General features: G+C 36.0%; 1 long non-coding RNA gene across 4 annotated transcripts in view; it reads left to right on the top strand.

Annotated features, from left to right (window-relative positions):
* LOC138176146 (uncharacterized) overlaps positions 1-7,079 on the top strand; it is a 15,259-nt gene extending 8,180 nt beyond the window's left edge. The window contains exons 3-5 of one of the 4 annotated variants that reach the window (XR_011172171.1): positions 2,622-2,712; positions 5,316-5,487; positions 6,179-7,079. This is a non-coding gene — a long non-coding RNA (uncharacterized lncRNA). The remainder of the gene's footprint in view (positions 1-2,621; positions 2,713-5,315; positions 5,488-6,178) is intronic. The other 3 variants (XR_011172172.1, XR_011172170.1, XR_011172173.1) reach the window with 3 other exon arrangements.
* Positions 7,080-18,545: the final 11,466 nt, after the last annotated feature.

The raw sequence follows: 18,545 nt of genomic DNA, 5'->3' as shown, positions 1-18,545 counted from the left end.
GATAGATAGATAGATAGATAGATAGATAGATAGATAGATAGATAGATAGATAGATAGATAAATACATCCATAGATACATGGATGCATAGACAAATACATAGATACATAGATGCATAGATAGAGCAAGCATTCCTGAAGTGGTTACTGTGTGCCTAGGCTGCCTACTTCAGTGACTATGACACAAAAGGAGGCAATGACTCACATGTGACTCATATTTTAATATTGTTAAAATTCACTAAATTAAAAAATCCTCATCTGATGCTCAACAAGGGGACATATATCAATATTAATATTATCACTATAAATAAAATGAGAAAAAAAAGAACATGCAACTAAATGGAAGTTATCCTTAGATGTTCTTCAGCTAAATGATTAGAACACTGAAGTCAGTCTGAAGTGAAATCTTCCTTCGGTCACTTATTAGTTTTGTGACTCTAGGCAAGTCACCTAACCTCTTTCTGCCTCAGTTTTTCTCATGCATAAGATGAGAATAAGAACAACACCTCCCTGCTGGAGCTGTGGTCAGGATAAAATAAGAAAAATCAAATACAGAAACCTCACACCAAGTATTTGTAAAGTGCTTTCCAGATCTCAAAATTCTATATAAATATTTATTATTATTATTATCCTTAGAGATATAAGGAGTTGGCAGAATTGCTTTTATAATGAATTTAAAGATATCAAGAAGCATAATTTCATTGGACATTTGGTTATCTTGTACTTCCATGCTCATTATAAGTATTTGAAAAATGGTAGACAAGGGTGGCTAGGTGGTGCAGTGAAGAGAGCACTGGCCCTGGAGTCAGGAGGACCTGAGTTCAAATCCAGCATCAGACACTTAACACAAAAAACTAGCCATGTGACCTTGGGCAAGTCACTTAACCCCAAATGCCCTACCTCCCTCCTCCAAAAAAGCAAAAAAAAAAAAAAAAAGGCAAAGAAAAGTAATTGAAGCCTATGTGCCAACATTTATTATAGCAGACAAGGAAAAGAGGAATTCTATGAAAAACTTTCTAAGACCCTCCAAATTGACAACCTTTACTTTGATAAATGGTGACTTCAATGCAAAGTACAAAGGTGAGGACAGCAATAGTCCATTGGAAAATTTGGTTCAGGTATGAGCAATGAGAGTCCACACAGTTGTAGACTATGAAAAAGGCTCTTGATTATATATTAAAGCATCTCCCCATTTTACAGAACAGGAAAGTAGGGCAAACAATGGTTAAATGACCTGCCCAGACTCACACAGCTAGGTCTGAGGCTGGATTTGAAGTCTAGTCTTCCTGACTCCAGAAACAGTACTCAATTCACTGAGCCACTTAGATGCTTCTAAATAACCAGAAGTTGCTAACCATAATGACCCCTGAAAAAAGCATCATATGCACACACACATATGCATAAATTGATTAAATTTTTAATAGACACAAAAATGTCTCATTATTGGTGTGGGAGTCATTTCTGAATCAGCTGCCTGTGTATAAGCAGACCACTGATTTGTTAAAGCAATTATGAAAATTAATATAAAGCTAGGAAAAAATAAGAAAATTATACAATGGACAATTAGAACCAATCTGACCTGATCTATTTAAACAAGTTATTTATGCTAAAAATATAAACTGGATGGAGGACAAGATATCAACCCAGATGATAACAATTTAATGTGGAAATTTAATTGATACAAATCAATTTCCATAATGAAGAGATAAAAACAGCCTAGAAAACATACTGTCTAAGCAAACGTTTAGCTTATTTGCTAAGCTGAGTGTATGGTCACTAAGAGTATCACTGGTTTAGAATACAAACTCATTTGTAAAATTTTACAAAGAAGGTAAGTAGAAAATTATGAGCTCCCATACTGAAGGAAATAATAAATAAAACTGCTCCCCACTATTGAATAGAAATAACTGTATTGATTGGTCAGATCCACAAACTACCACCACGAAACAAAAACAAAACATGCTTGAAACTTTAAAGTATGTACTGATTAAGTTTTATCATTTTAGTATCAATCAACAATTCTGCAAGTAGTATATATATACACATATATATGTCTGTTTATATATATATATATATAAAACTGTATTCATAAGAAATTATGAATATGAGGGATCAGAGAAAGCTGAGAGGACCAAGTATGAACTGATACAAAAAGAAGTAACTAGAACAAAGAAATGATGACTACAACAGTGTAAACAGAATGAACAATAAAATGAAACTGATCACCACATAATTACAACTACTGAACTTGGCCTCAAAAAATAAATAAGAAAGAGTAGCTCCCTCCTTCAACTAGGCCTGGAATGTCAAGTCAATGTGTGGGTTGGTTTGCTAAAGAGGGCTGATCAGATTGCTTTTGAGAAGTTGTAAAGATTTTGTTTCTGGTTTTTTGTTTGTTTGTTCCTAACAACTCCAAGCTTTGGGAAGGCTAGGTGGGGCAGTAAATTGAGATCAAATCTGGTCTCAGATACTTAACACTTACTAGCCATGTGACCTTGGGCAAGTCACTTAACCCCAACTGCCCTGCCTTCTCCCCTCCAAAAAGCCAAAAAAAATAATTCCAAGCTTCTCCTTGAAATGAAGACCAAGTTTTTGTTTTGTTTTGTTTTGTTTTTTAATGTCAGTATTTGTCTGGTGCTACTGTATAGCTGACCACCATGGAACACTATGTTCTCTGAAGAAATGAAAATGAAGATCACCAGAGTAATGATGGGTGTGAGTAGGTTGCAACATTTTACAAAAAGGAATTGGAATTCTCCAATATATTGTGTTCTACTTTTGATGCTTCTTTTTGTTGATGCCATATAATTTATAATGATCATATCTAGCCCTAGACCATTACAAGACCTCCTCATTGAGAACCATGACTCCTCAAAAGGGATTGAACTAGTAATCTACACAGGAAAAATCATAAAGAATGAATATTGCCCTGATTATAATATAGGGTAGAATAAGTGATCCATAACAAACACTGTAACAAAGGTTCTCATGTTATTCTTGTGGAAAATTTAAAGACATGTGGGTTAGACACTAGTACAACAGACAATGGATGGATGTAGAACTGACTGGTTTAAAAGTTGGATTCTAAGAGTTGTGTATAGATCCATGTTAACTTGGAAGTTCTATTTCATAAATTAAAAATAAATACAATTTTTAAAAACTTATAAGGAGATCTCCAGTGGAATTTCCCAAGGTTCTGTGTCCAATACTATGCATAGATGACCACATCTAGAGTATTGTGTTGAGTTGTAGGTGTCACACTCTAGGAAATATATTGATAATCAGGAGAGCATCCATAGAAGAGCACCAGAAAGGGAAAGGTCTTCAAATTCATGGCATATGAGGATAAGTTAAAAGAAACAGAAATGTTTTGTCTGGAGAAAGAGATATCCTATCTCTTTTTAATCACATGAAGGACCATCATTTAGAAGACAGATTAGACTTTTGATATTGGCACTCCTCTCCCCCCCTTTTGCCCAGGGCACAGAAGTTGCATAAAAACAAATTTAGGCTTGATATAATGAAAACTTCCTACCAAGGAGAACTATCTCAAAGTCGAATAGGTTGCCTTAGGAGGAAGTGGGTTCTTTCTCATTCTTCAAGCAAATATTGAATAATCACTTTTTTGGTATATGCGATTTTAATTTAGGTATGTATTGGACCAAAGGATCCTAGAAATTCCTTTCAGTTCTACAACTCTGTGAATTAGTACAAGTATATATGAGAATGATGAAGAAGATAGCTTATATTTATCTTTTCCTAAAAGCTTTAATTTTAAAGAAGTTTACATGTATTATCTCATTTGATCCTCATGACAATTCTTCTGGTAGGTCCTAGTACTATTCCCAAATTACAAGTGAGGAAATTGAGGCTCTGATAAAATTAAACAATTTGTCTTGGGTCACACAGCTGATAATTGTTAAAAACCTCAGGTCTCTCTGACATACAGTGTATCACTGTCTCTCCTATGACCTTCTGAGTAAATTGATAGATATAAAGATATAGACATGGATATAGATATAGATGGAGACAGCTAAGTGGTTCAGTGGATAGAGCACTAGGCCTGGAATGAGGAAGACCTGAGTTCAAATCCAGTCTCAGACACTTACTAGCTGTGTAACCCCGGGTGAGTCACTTAACCTCTGTTTGCCTTCATTCACTGAAGAAGGAAATGGTAAATCACTCCAGTATCTTTGCCAAGAAAACCCCATGAAAAAATACTGGCCTGCCACGGTACACTTGATCATAGAGTATTGGACACAACTGAATGACTGAACAAAAAATAGATATGATAATATAGATAAATTACAAATCTTGGAGAGACATGCAGATATACAAGCCAAGTTCAGAACTGAATAAAAGGAGAGCAAGAAAAATTATATTTGGGGAAATGCAGATTTGTAAATAATTCCAGGATGCTCCTTCCTGCCAAATCTCCTCTTTTCTTAAATATTACATTTTCATTATGATGTTAGTCATGGAACACCACGATGTCAGAAGAATCAAAATTATAGGTGATCTAAAAGACAATGAAAGGATAAAGAGTATTTGTAAAAGTGTAACATATAAGCAGTAATGATTCATATGAAAAAAATGTTACTGAAAACACATCAAAGACATTAAAATTAGAAAAGAGAAGTGGCTGATCATGTAGCAAGAATGAAGGATAACAGATGTACAGCCCTTCTGTTGCTCTATTATCCACAGAATAATAAACGGCCCAAAGCAAGGCCATCAGCACATTAGGCAAATCCTCTGTGCAGGATTTATGGAAGGCTACAGACAAGACTTGTACAGGCTGATAAGGCATACCTGCATTATAATCTGTCCCATTGTAGATAGCACACTCTCATGAGATCATGGAACCACTAAGGTATCAGACACATATGGCACTTCTATCATGCCTAATATTACCTAGTGATCTCATATAAACTTGGAAAGATAATTCTTTTTACAGTTAGGTGCAACCGGAATTAATGTGTCACAAGGGAAACAGTCAGATGACTGGAGTTCAAACCTCCTCTCTGATGCTTACCTTAGACAAATGACTCAATGTCTCTGACCCCTTGGTTGATACCTTCTAGTTCTAAGTCTTTGTATGTGATTCGCCATTTTGTATTTATTGCTTCACCCATTGAACCTTCTACACCATTAAAAACAAGTATTTATGATCAAAGAATATATGAAATAACTGTGAACATATTTCTCCCAAAGATTTGACTTGATGCCAACTATAAATATAGGGCCAAGTTGGTCAGTCTGTCCCTGAGGATGTGGGTCCCCCAAAAGCCTGATAAACACTATTTCTTTTTCTGCAGATGTCAGTCTTCTCATCACTACTACTATCCCCAACATCCCTTCCAGTGATTCTTTAGCTTCTTCAGATGGAAAACTCCTTTTTTAACACTGATAAACTTGACCTAGTTGCCTGGAGATTCACACTTGGTTATAATCATGGCAAACCACCAGTTCACTGCTGAGACTATGATGGTAAAGGAAGGGAATGTGGTAAATGCATAGAGGACCCTGAACAGAATTTATATATTGGACAGGTTTACTAACCACACAAAGCAGCAAAGATACTATGAGAAGTCATGTTGTTGACTACAGAGACAAAGTTGTAATGTTTGTCCATATACCTATAACATGGAAATGAAATACAAGTTGACTTTTTAGTGTACAAGAATCAGTTGGATCCATGGTAGGGCTGCTGAGGACAACTGGGGATAAGAGGACCCAGTGTGAAAAATCCCTAGTAAGCTACATCCTGGACTCCACAAGTTTCTTCTAAGAATGTAAGGGATTAGAGAATTAGTTTCTCCCTTTTCCAGTCCAATTCTTTTCTTGTCATTCCCAACATGCCAAGTATTCATACACATGTTTTAAATCCCCATATCAGTGATATCAATAAATTTTTCTCCTTGCTATCATCTCTTTGATGAATGGGAAAATTGTACAGGACTGTCTCTCTTTGCTATTCTTAAGAAACTCAGGAACAGAAACACTTCAAAAATACATCACTGTAATGTAACACAATTATTTTATCCTTTTACCCTTTTGGTCTCATCTGCTGCAATAGTTCCCAGTGAGGAAAACTAAGAATTACAGATTTTAAAAAGCCCCCTTAGTGTTGTTTGGAAAAGTAATCTATTCTTCCCGGTGAAACATTTCCAACCATTAGATAAAATGAAGAAAGATTGGAGAGGCAGAAGAACTTTTTGGAAGCAGCACCCTCGTGGAGGCAGAGAGAGACTGAGAGGATTGCTGAGGGCCACTTTGAATTGCCCTGGACTTTTGAGACCTGCCCCCGGAGCTGCCAAGGACTGAGGAGACATGGCTGTTTTGTTGGTACTTTGTCTGTCCGTTTTGATGTTGTTTTGCCAGATTTGTCCACTGGTGAAAGACAGTGCTGTTGTTGAAGAAGTCCTGGAACCTGGCTGTTGGTTAAGAGCTACTGAGACTGTTCTGCAGAGAGTGAATACTGTCCACTGGTGAAGGACAGTGCTGTTGTTGCAGGAGTCTGGGAACCTTTCTGTTGGTTCCGAAGCCCTGAAGAAGGATTTTCTTGTTGTATGTTTACAGAAATGCTGGGAGAGGGTTTTGCTAATGTTTTCAGGGATCCTGGGACTGTTCTGCAGACAGAGGATGAATTAATAAAGAGACTGGCAATGTGTCTTGTGGCCTTGCTAAGCTTTGTCTCCCCAGGAACAAAGATTGCTGAGAACTTGCCTGGTGTCAAGAAGAAGAAAAGACCTCCATTTGAGTATTAAGTGCAGTGCCTAAACTTGTTGTAACTCTGGGGTAGATTCAATAGTGATCCAGGGGTGGGAAACTTTTGACCTTTTTGTGTTCTATGATTGAACAAATGAATGTACTTCACTTATGATTGGAAACTAATCTCCATTTGAGAAGAGGGGCTTTGTAATGGACTAAATGAAGGTACAGCCTTGGGGTGGAGTAGTATTTAGAACAGGGACTTTGTAATTGATTGAATGAATGTAATGTCCTGGGGTGGGGTAGTACTTGGAGATTATTTAATCACACTTAGTAAATGCTGTATTTTGAATGAAAAAAAAAAGAAAGATTGAGATTTGTGTAGTCAGAATAAATTTGCTTTTGTAATACCCATCAGAGAAACAAAAATATAAAAGCAAATATAAGCCCAAATCTAATTCAACAAACACTAATTCAATGAGAATCTCTTTGCTACAGTTCTACATATTAGTCAGTATATTACTAAGAATGACCTAATATTGTATTGATTATGCACTCAAGACAGTTCCTGAGGCCAAAATGCAGAAAAGTATGGATGGGTTCTCTACTACTTGTGCTAATTCGGCCTAACAATTAATACTAAGAAAACACAGGTACCTCCACCAGCCAGCACCACACCATCCATATGTGCAACCATCAGTTACAACAAATGGAGAAATATTGAATGTTATGGATAAGTTCACTTTTCTTGACAGTACACTTTCCAAGGTTGTACACACAGATGGTGAGGTTTACACATGCACTGCCAGAACTAGCTCAGTATTTGAGAGGCCCTGAAGGAAAGTGTGGGATAAGAGGTATGAGAATGACTACCAAACTAAAGGTCTACAGAGCCACTGTGCTGACTTCATTGTTGTATGCCTGAGAAACGTAGAGAGTATACCAATGCCAAGCAAAGATACTGGATTGCTTCCATTTGAATTGTTGTAGGAAGATTCTGAAGATCACCTGGCAAGATAAAGGTACCAGACACTGAGGTCCTTTCTTGAGCTAAACTTCAAAGCATTCAAACTCTATAGCAGACAGTGCAATTCCAGTGGGTTGGCCACATTGTTTGAATGACAAAAGTATGTTTGAATGCCAAAACAGTCTTTTACAGTAGAAAACTCATATGAGGCAAGCAGTCACACAGAGGTCAGAAAAAGCAATATAAGGACACTCTCAAGGTCTCTCTGAAGAACTCTGCAATTGATTACATGACATGAAAGACATTAGCAAAGGATGCCCTAACATGGCATGCCCTCATCAAAGAAGGCGTTATGCTCTGTGAGTAAAACAGAATTAAAATAGCTCAAAAGCAGCATTAAGATGCACAAATTCAGGGAATCTACCCCAAATGATTATGTGACCTATTTGTGCCTGACCTGTGAGAGAGCATTCCAAGCTCATATTGCTCTGACCAACCACAGCTGGACATGCTGTAACTTGACTCTAACATACAGATGTCATTTTGGTCCTCTTCGAGAATGAAGGACAACAATCAACCTTGACTCCAACATAGTGATGTGGTGCTTTTTGAGAATGAAGGACAACAACCATGATCATAGATTTCAAATGAGAAAGAACCTTAGAGCTGGTAGCAATCTTAAAGCTGGCATATAGTAATATCAATTCATCTTAGAATGGAGACACCACTTATCCGAAGTCATAATGGTGACCGAGAGCTGGGATCCAAGGCCAGGTCTTGATTCTGAGGGAAGTGCTCTGTTCATTATGTTTCCTCCCCTAACACAATGGTGGAAGAATAAGGAGAGTCCCCTGTAAGTTATAGTAAGACCTAACTTACATTATACAAGAGACTTGTATAATCCTATGATGTTTCCTAAAATTTTTGAAAACATAACAGTTATGTCTCTCTTGAGAAACCTCAAACTGACTTGAAAATATATCAGATTTACATATCCTCAAATGTCTTTAGTTATTCTGACGATGCTGTTAAAAGCCTAGCTCACATCTGTTTTGCAAATGAGTTATCCTGGGATTTATTCCCCCACTATTTTATTCATACTATTTATTACAAATTCAAAACATTAATTGAATAGCACAGTAGATTTTTAGCCCAAAATAAGAAACAATTCAAGGAACCTTTCTATGTCTGGTTTAAGCTTTCTGCTAACTCTTTTACCCCTCTGTGAACTAAGTAGAGAACTATTATGTCCATTACCACTCTTCTAAAGCCATATTCTTTTTCCATAGGCTTTTTCTGTCTCCACTGGTAGTTGTGAAAACCTGTACTTGGTGATGTCACCTCTCAATTTCCATCACATGGAATTCAGTGCACCTAAAGCCAAGGACAGTGTGTTCCATATTTACGGTGAAATTAAGATTTTCCATTTTTTTTAAATTGAAAAGGCAAATCTTTATTTCAAAAGCTTGAAAAGTATTGTATCTAAAATAAAATGCCAGATGGTTAAATTTAGGTGCTAAAGAAAGTCCAGTCCAAGAATAGTCACTGGCTCAAGGAACATAACATTTTCATTTGATTATGATTCAATATTTTTTTTCCATTCACTTTAAGCCCTTGCCTCTTGGTATGCTGTTCCGAGATAGACTCCCATTTAATGTTGATATAACTAAATAGGCCTCAGGAGTCCTGCCTTCTGCACTGCGGTGATCTATTTCAGTTGTTATATGACAGAGATAGCCTTCTTGCTGACTCATTCTCAGTTTAACCAAGGTCAGAGATACTGTCAGTAAGACAAACTGAGATACCATATGTTATGCAATATACTATATACAATACGCTCAGCAAACCTTAAAGCCCTAGCTAGAATTAATAACAATCATAATAGTTAGCATTTCATAGCACTTTAATGTTTGCAAAGCACTTTACAAATATTATCTCATGTTATCACCACAACAACCTTGGGAGGTAGGTGTTATTATTACAATCCTCATTTTATGGATGAGGGAACTAAAGCTGATGGCAGCTGCCTAAACAGTTAGTAACTGTCTGAGGTTAAATTTGACCTTGGATCTTCTTGACTCCAGCTCTACTCACTGCACCACCTAGATGCCTCTGTAACTGTTAGTGATGATGATGACGACCGTGGTGGTGACATGATGACGTTGCTGGGATTTATTCTTGTTAGACATATCCATATAGATCCCTCTAAGCTAGAGTAAGTATACAACAATCCATACAGCAGCAAATCTTATAGCCCACTTTGCTGTCCCATGGTTTGCTTTATTATTGATCCCCCTTTAGACAGGCATTTTGGGTAGGGAATGGTGATATGAAATGCTCCATCATTCTTCTATCTTTTTCTACCTCTAGTCAACCCAACCCATTGCTTTATGTTTCTTCCTACTTTTCCTATATAAACCTTCCATACCAGTCAAACTGGTCTACCGACAGTCCTTCCCACACATATACACATCTCCCTATGTGGTATGCCCTTCTCTTTCCTTCTTCATCTATTGAAATCCTACTCCCTCCATAAAGTTCAAATCTCATGTCCTCCATCACAGTATCAGGAAGTCATTTGCCCCTATATTTATTGTGTATATAAATCTATTAACACTTAAATACTATATCATAATACAGCATCCTTATTTTGTTTTAGTCTGTATATGGTTCAAAGTCCTTATGACAGGGGCTGCCTTATATTTCAGAGCATCTAGCAAAGTACCTTGGACAAGATCCATATTAATCAGTTGATAAATGCTAGCTGTTGGGAATGGTTAAAGGTTACCAGAATCCAATTCCTTATGGTGACATGGAAATGGTTTTGGGTTTTGTTGTTGTTCAGTCATTTTTCAGTTGTGTCTGACTCTTTGTGACCCCATTTTTTGGGTTTTTTTGGCAGAGATACTAGAATGGTTTTTTTTTTCCTTCTCTAACTTATTTTATAAATGAGAAAACTGAAGCAAATAGGATTAAGTGACTTGCTCAGGGTCACACAGCTAATAAGAGCCTGAGGCCAGGTTTGAATTTGGGAAGATGAGTCTTCCTGACTCCAGGTTGGCATTCTATCCACTGCATGACCTAACTGACCAATACCAGATTATTATTAAAGATTTACACCAATGGGTTGTAGCAGGCCCCGCCAAAGATAGAAAAGATCTGATTATGAACCTATTATGATAATGTGAGCCTGTTTTCTGAGTACTAGTATAAGTTTACGGAGTTTTGTCATAGGTCTGGCCATAGAATGATTAATTTTTCAATTGCAGAAACTCAACACTGTGCCTGGCACAGAGTGTTCATTTAACAAATGCTGAAAAAATTGGGGTAGAACAGCAGAAATACAGGAGTTTAGGATTTGGAGTCAAAAGACCTGAGTTCAAGTTCTGACTCCATTTTTTTTTTACTAGCAATCTCAAAGTTTCTTAACTCCAGGTCTATGAAATTCTTCTTATTGTTATTTTGTTTTATGTCAGTAATTATATTTCTATATAATTTGTAATCCTGTCTATTTTATGAATTTAAAAACATCATTCAGAGAAAGGGTCCATTGTTTCCACAAAACTGCCAAAGAAGTCTAATACATAAAAATGGTTAAGAACCCCTGACCTATGTGACCTTGAGTAAGTTATTTAACCTCTCTGAGCTTGTCTTCTCCACTGTAAAATGAAAGGATTGGATAAAAAGACCTTTAAAAGTACCTTCCATTTCTGAATCTATAATCTTCTGATTGAAGACTGCCTACAACAGAGGTCAAAATCTGCAATGGAGTAGAAAGTACCCACAACAATTAAATTATATACTACTAATGTCTTGAAATAAGTCTGGGAAATGACATCTTACTTTCCTGTCCTCCTTCTTTCCTCGCCTGCTAAACCTGCCTACTTGTTCCTATTGTGTTGCTGGTATAGCATTATTTCTTTCCTTCCTCTTGCTTTTCTCAAAGTTTTGCTAGTAAACTGGTGACCTTCCATATGACAAATAAAGGGCATAAAAAACATAAGATGGAAGTGATTCAACAGATCATGATGGGGGCAATGGAGTAAGGACCTCACAGGGTAGTTTAGATTGTGACTCTCTGAAGCTCTATCTCTAGTCTATTCAGAAGGGAACAATGAAAATTCACGTTTATATAATGCTTGAAATTTTTGCAAGGAGCTTTCCTTACAGCAACCCTGTGAGGCAGCTTGTAGTAGAAATGGCATCCATTTTATATAAGCTGGAATGGTTTCTATTCCATAAGAAGACCATTTTATGCCCTATAGATAAAAAGCTAGTCTAGAGGCTGTTGGTGTTCTTAAGACATGACAGAATTCCCACTGCCTTACAGGAGGTTGTTTTTTTTTTTTAATCCATTCTTTGCTGCCATAGGAACAAGAAAAATTTATTAGTTTTTTTTTTTTTTTTTTTTTTTTTTTTTTCTTGAGGCAACTGGGGTTAAGTGACTTTTGGCCCACAACCCCACAGCTAATAAGTATCTGAGACCGTGTTTAAACTTAGGTCCTCCTGATTCCAGAATCAGTGGTCTATCTACTGTACCACATAGCTGCACCTTTTTTTTTTTCAAAGAGAACCAATGACATCAAGGGTGATGACTTGTGTGTGAATTGGACTAAAGTGAGGCAGAGTTGCACAAAGTCATCAGCCTCACTCTCCCTAAGTCACTGAAGTCCAATGACAGGACATAAGTCAAGATAACTGGTGATGCCCCAGGATGCAGTAGATGACCTTGGCATCTTTGATGCCTGACCAAACTCTAAACCTCACCACAGCACCTGCTTCAGCCGTCTTCATGGCTGTTGGAACAAATTGTTCTCATCTACCTATTTCACTGGGAAGTCTTCACATGCTTGGAGTAAACATCTCTTTAATTTATGAAAGGTTTGAGGTCCTGTTGCTGCAAGCACTCCAGCATACCCAGGGTGGCTGCCAACACAGGATCTTAGCTATGCTTTTCTAAAGGAAAGCAACTCAAAATGGGTTAACAGTCTTGCTTTAATCAATCAAACATATATAGTTTACCTAGTTCAGGGGGAAAAGGTCAGCACCCTGAACTTAAGAGTATACAGAGGTTACAAGCAGAAGTTACAAGACAGAGAAACATTTCTGCAGACAGGCTTCCAAACTGTCCAACCATTACATACATACATACCTAATCACAGTTACCAGAGAGGGAAGCATCAACATCTGGGCTTTCAAAGCCAGGGGGCTCTCAATAGCTGCTCAGAGTCTCATCTAGTCAAATCACACACTTCTCAAAGTGAGCCCCAAAACAAAGTCTCACATCAGGGATTATATAGCCTTCTCCTGGGTCAGAGAATGTAACAACCCTCTTGACCCACTGCCCAATCACAAAGCACCAAGGTGTGGGCATTCCTGAAAAACAAGCCTCCCACCACAGCCTCTAGGTGCACTTAACCTAGGGGCAGGGAGGATCTTAAAAATTTACATTCTTATAACATTCCCACATTCCTTCAACATAGCCTGAACCTGGTTTAGCCATCTGGTGAGAAGGTTTTCTGGAGTGACCACTGTACATGCCATAGCTTCATGGAACCACAGGTGAGAGACACATGAATCAGGAGAACACCAAAGGTAGATGAGCAGCCCCAAAAAAGGTCAGCAAGCTGTCATACCAGAGGTACTAATCCTCCTGAACATCCTATATACCCTAGATAGATAGACATTGTTGTTATCATCATTGTTGTTGTTATTAAGATAGTGGTTGTATTCAAAGATAGATTTCCTGGTTCCAAGCCTAGCCATCTTCCCATTCTGCTAGATTTTCTCTCAAGATGGAGAATAATCATATTTTAGTGTCATGAAGACATATACTTTTAAATCCAAATAATACTTTAGACTGGTGAGAAAGCTAAATTTTATAGCCCAGACCACTTCACCCTCCATCTATGTAAAACTAAGCATTTCATTTGCACACATGGTATAGAACAGAAGCCAGGGTGTTTACATGTATGTATGTGGGTACATGCAGCTTATGGGTAAAAACCAGAATTATCTTGTTTCAATCAAGATAAGTCACTAGTATCTAGGGCTGAATTTTTTAAAAAGGAAATGGCCAGTGATCAGGGATGGACTTGAGGGACAGGAGTAGGTCGATGGTTAGGATAGAGCAAGGTTAGTAAAAGAAATTTGCTCCTAGCAAAACAAAACTTAGAAATCTACCACTTGATCTCTGCTACTTCTTTCTCGTACTTCCAGTTCTGCCCTCTAAGGCCTAGCAGAACAAGTCTTGCACATGACAAAACTACAAATACTTGAAAATTATACTCTGTCCTGGCTCCACCCTCAAATCTTCTCTGCTTCATGCTAAACATCTCCAGATGCTGCAACTGATCCTCATATATCACTATTTGCATGTTGTCTTCCCCATTGGAGTGTAAGGTCCTCAAGGGACCGTAAGACTGTCTTTTGCCTCTTTTTGTGTTTCCAACACTTAGCCCATATGGGGCCAAGCACATAGTAGGTACTTAATAAATGTTTATTGATTGGTTTATTGATTAGTTGGACATTCTGGTTGCCTTAGCTGGATGCTTTCTATCTTATTAGTGACCTTCTGTAATAATGATCTTCATACTAAATTTTATGGGATGAAAGAAAAATAACCCTTGAAAGAAAATTTGCCTCCATGATCATACCTTGACAAAAAGGAAAGAGAGTTAATGAATGAAATATGAAATTTTTTAAATGGAAAACTAACAATGTAATCATTCCAAAAAAAGAAAGATAAATAAAATTAAAAACAAAAAAGGTTACTGAAATAATAAAAAGTGTTTTAAAGGGACTAAGAAAATTGAATAACTTTCAAATAAGCTGACAAAAGAGGCAGAGGCAAGACAAAAACAAAATTAGCAAATTTTTTTGAAAATGAGAACAAGGATTCGCAGTAAATGTAGGAGAAAAAAAGAATATTATCAAAAACTACTATATTTAAGTGTAAGTGAAAGAAAACTGAAAACTTAAATGAAAAGAACATCTTACATTATAAGTAAAATGCCCAAATTAACAAAACAAGAAATAAAGACTCTAAATAAGTAATCTCAGAAAGAGAAATTGAACAAACTATAAATTCAGCCCCAAGAGGACGCCCCTTCCTCCAAATCTCTTGGTGAGATGTATGTACTTGTGGATTCTATTAAACATTTTAAAAGGTCTTTAAGAGAGATGGCCAAATAACTATCCTTTTTTTTTAATGCCGGCATTACTAATAAAATTATTAAATTCCCCAGAAAAAAACATGAAAGAAAAAATGGTCCCTAAACTACATAAGCTGTTCTCATACATATGGGAAAATACTTCTTTGAAAACTCTTCTTTGAAACAAATATGATTATGATATCTATATTAGGGAAGAAAAAAAGTAGGAAAAAGAACTATATATCAATATTACTGATGAATATTGGTATAAAATTGTAACTAAAATATGGATAGAGTATAATTATATATGTATATATTTAATCAGTATAAGTATACACACATATAATCATATAAACAAATTCAATTTAGTAGAAATGCAAGAATGGTTCAACATTAGGAAAAATAGCATCATTAATTGCAAAAACTACATCAGTATATCAATAAATGGAAAATGTTTTGAGCAAGTACAGTGATCATTGATTTTTAAAATGCTTTTTTAAGGAAAAAAAGCATTGGAATGAAAAGATCTTTCCTCTATATAATCAAAAGTACTTATTTATCTAAAGTCAAAGGCTAATATCTTTTATATTGGATATTTGCTGGAAACCTTCCCAATAAGATCAGGTATGAAGTAAGGATGTCCAATAGTCTCCTCTAATATTTTACCTACTAGAGATGCTTTCTCTGTCACTACATGAATATGTGAAGGATTTGGTATTTTCTAACATGGGGGGTCCCTGTGTGAGAATTCCCTCCACCAATGCAAATTATAACTGGTCCATGACTTAATTCAATAGTCCTAAGGAATTGCCTGAAACACATAAATGTTAAATAATTTGCCCAAGGTTACACAGATATTACTGTCAGAATCAGGATTTCAACTTACCTTCCTGACTCTCAGTCCAGCACACTGTCCATTACTTAAATGTTTCCTCTTAGCTAAAGCAATAAGAAAAGTAAATAGTACCAAAAGACAAATAAAAGGAATTGGAAAAATAAGAGCACTGACAAAGAGGAGACAAATTTATACCTATTTGGGGATGATGGCAAATGGAAAGTTATGCCTTCAACAATCATGAATAGAGGGTCAATTCATAAATAGAACAGAGGAGATTATAATAACAAGCTAGATATTTTTGTTAATATAATTTAAAACTTTTGCATGAACAAAATCTATACAATGAGTAGGAAAGATACAAATTACAAAAACCTTTCTTGTATCAAACCAATTTGATAGAAAATAATATTCAAAATACATAAGAATTATAAAGCCAAGGGCATTCTTAAATATACTATTATTCAAAGATATAAAATATTTTCATGAGAAATGCAAGATGACACCATACATATAAAAATTATTCAAAATTAATCATCAGAAAATTATATATTTGAATAGTTCTTAGGTATCATTCAAAACCCATTAAATTGTAAAAAGCTGGGGGGGAATGATATTGGGATGAGAGTATTGCTGGTAAGCCTATGAATCAGTCCAACTATTTGGGCAAATGGTTCAAAATTATGCAAAAGTAATAGCAATTAATTTCATTATCTTGAGTCAGAAATATTGCTACTGGATTTTTACATCAAATAGATTAATGACAAAAAGAAAGGACTTACATCTACTAAAATATTCATAGTGGCCTTATTTGTGTTAGCAAGAAGTGTGTTTGGGGAGCAGGGGGAGGAGACTCTGCTTCCAACAATTGGAATATGGCTGAAACAGACTGTGGCATACAAATAAGATGAAAGGTTATTGCATCTTAAGTAATGATATAAAGATTTCAGAGAGAGATAGGAAGACTCATCTGCACTGATGCAGAGTGAAGACAGCAGAACCAAATGAGCAATATAAAAAAATGATTTTACATGATGATATAAATGAAGAAAACATTAAAAGGCAACAAAACAGGAAAAAACAATACACTATATTGATCCCAAATTTCTAATGCTGAAGTAGGCATCCTTCCTTTCTGTTGACCAAAAATAAAATACAACAATGTAAAGTAACATGTTTTAGTAGTAACAGTCACTCCACAGGTGACTTTTCTTACAAGTTAAAAAACAAAACAAAACACTACAAAGGGATTAAAGAGCATTGCTTATTGATAGGAAACGTTTTCAAATTAGCCAAAAAATGTAGATGGGGATTGGAAAGTATTAATGTAGAACATACAAATAATTATTTAAATGAATTTTTCACTGTAAGTGGCTCTTTTAGGCAGGATTAATAATCAATTATATGTAGTTTGCTTGTTAATTTCAACTTCTAATCAAAAGGTTGTTAATCAAACAAATAAACTGAATTCCATTAGCCACCCCATTCCTGCCTTACGTGACAAAATTTTTCAGATAAAAAGATTTCTGTTTGGGGCGGCTAGGTGGTACAGTGAGTAAAGCGCTGGCCCTGGAGTCAGGAGGACCTGAGTTTGGATCCAGCCTCAGACACTTAACACACACACACAAAAACTAGCCATGTGACCTTGGATAAGTTACTTAACCCCAATCGCCCTCCAAAAAAGCAAAAACAAAGTTGGCCAGGAACGGTTGATATTCCCATTATTCCTTATCTTCCAAACTCCATACATACCACTTTGCCTCAAATAACACAAATAATTATGACTCACCAAATAAAGAAATTTAAACTTTGTAAGGTATAGTTGTATCCTTCATATACTCATGAATTATATTGTATTATTTGTCATCTTCTATTAAGATGTCAATTCCATGAGAGCTGGGACTAGGTCTCATCTAAGCTTAATACTGAAATCTATAAGCAGTAAGTGCTCAATAAATGTTTCAAGAATTTCAATGTAATCTGTTATTAAATGGGTTTGATGGAAAGATACATTAGAGAACATATAAGAAAAGGCTTTCCCGGGACTAGTCACACTTGATTTTTTCCCAATAAATATTAAGGTCTGATTCTGGAATAAAACAGGGACATATTATGTTTGGCAAAATTGTTTAGGACTGTCCTGGAGGAACTTCAGATCATAAACCAAGTAGAATGGGCTTTCTCTGTGGATGGTTATTGTTCTCCAGATTGTCCTGTGTTTAGATGACATTATGTTGATTGAATCAAGGCCTTGCAGAAACACTTAAATGAAACACTTCATCACTAAAAAAGAATTTCACCTAATTATCCATACAGGAAAGATGAAACATGAAAAATGTCTATTGTCCAGACTGACATATAGCTAGATGAAAAAACAAAAAATGCTCATTGCTAATCTGGCTAGCTGGCTACCTATCATGTATAAATATGTATGATAATGCAAATCCTAAAAAAAGTAAGATGACAAATTGTGAAAAATCAGAATTTATGTGAGTCTACATGAGGTGCATGCATGTATATATATATATACACATACACACACAGTAGTGAGAATTAAATAGGAGGAGGAGTGTGAGCTAGATCACCTTCAGGAAATTGCAATATCCTTTTAATAACCCTAAACTTCTCTGTGAAACAAAGACTCACATTTTTAGCATCAATATCCTTCCAATAATGTTGTCTGTCTGTGAGTCACATAACTCTAGAGTCTCTAGAGACTAGAGCCTCTAATAAATCGAAAATGAAAATGAGGATCACCCAAAGGGGCATGGAGAGACTCATTATGAACATGAACAGCCTCTAACACATTACAAACAAGGAATTACAAGGGTCAGCAGAGTAAATGATATCAATAAAGAAAGTAATACCGAAATAGAAA

The sequence above is a fragment of the Petaurus breviceps genome, unplaced genomic scaffold (assembly GCF_028583685.1).
Source record: "Petaurus breviceps papuanus isolate PSGF00001 unplaced genomic scaffold, PetGlider_PUasm1.0 81, whole genome shotgun sequence".
NCBI classification, from domain to species: Eukaryota; Metazoa; Chordata; class Mammalia; order Diprotodontia; family Petauridae; genus Petaurus; species Petaurus breviceps.
Note: the sequence above shows the minus strand (reverse complement) of the source record. Positions and strands in the feature narration are given on the sequence as shown.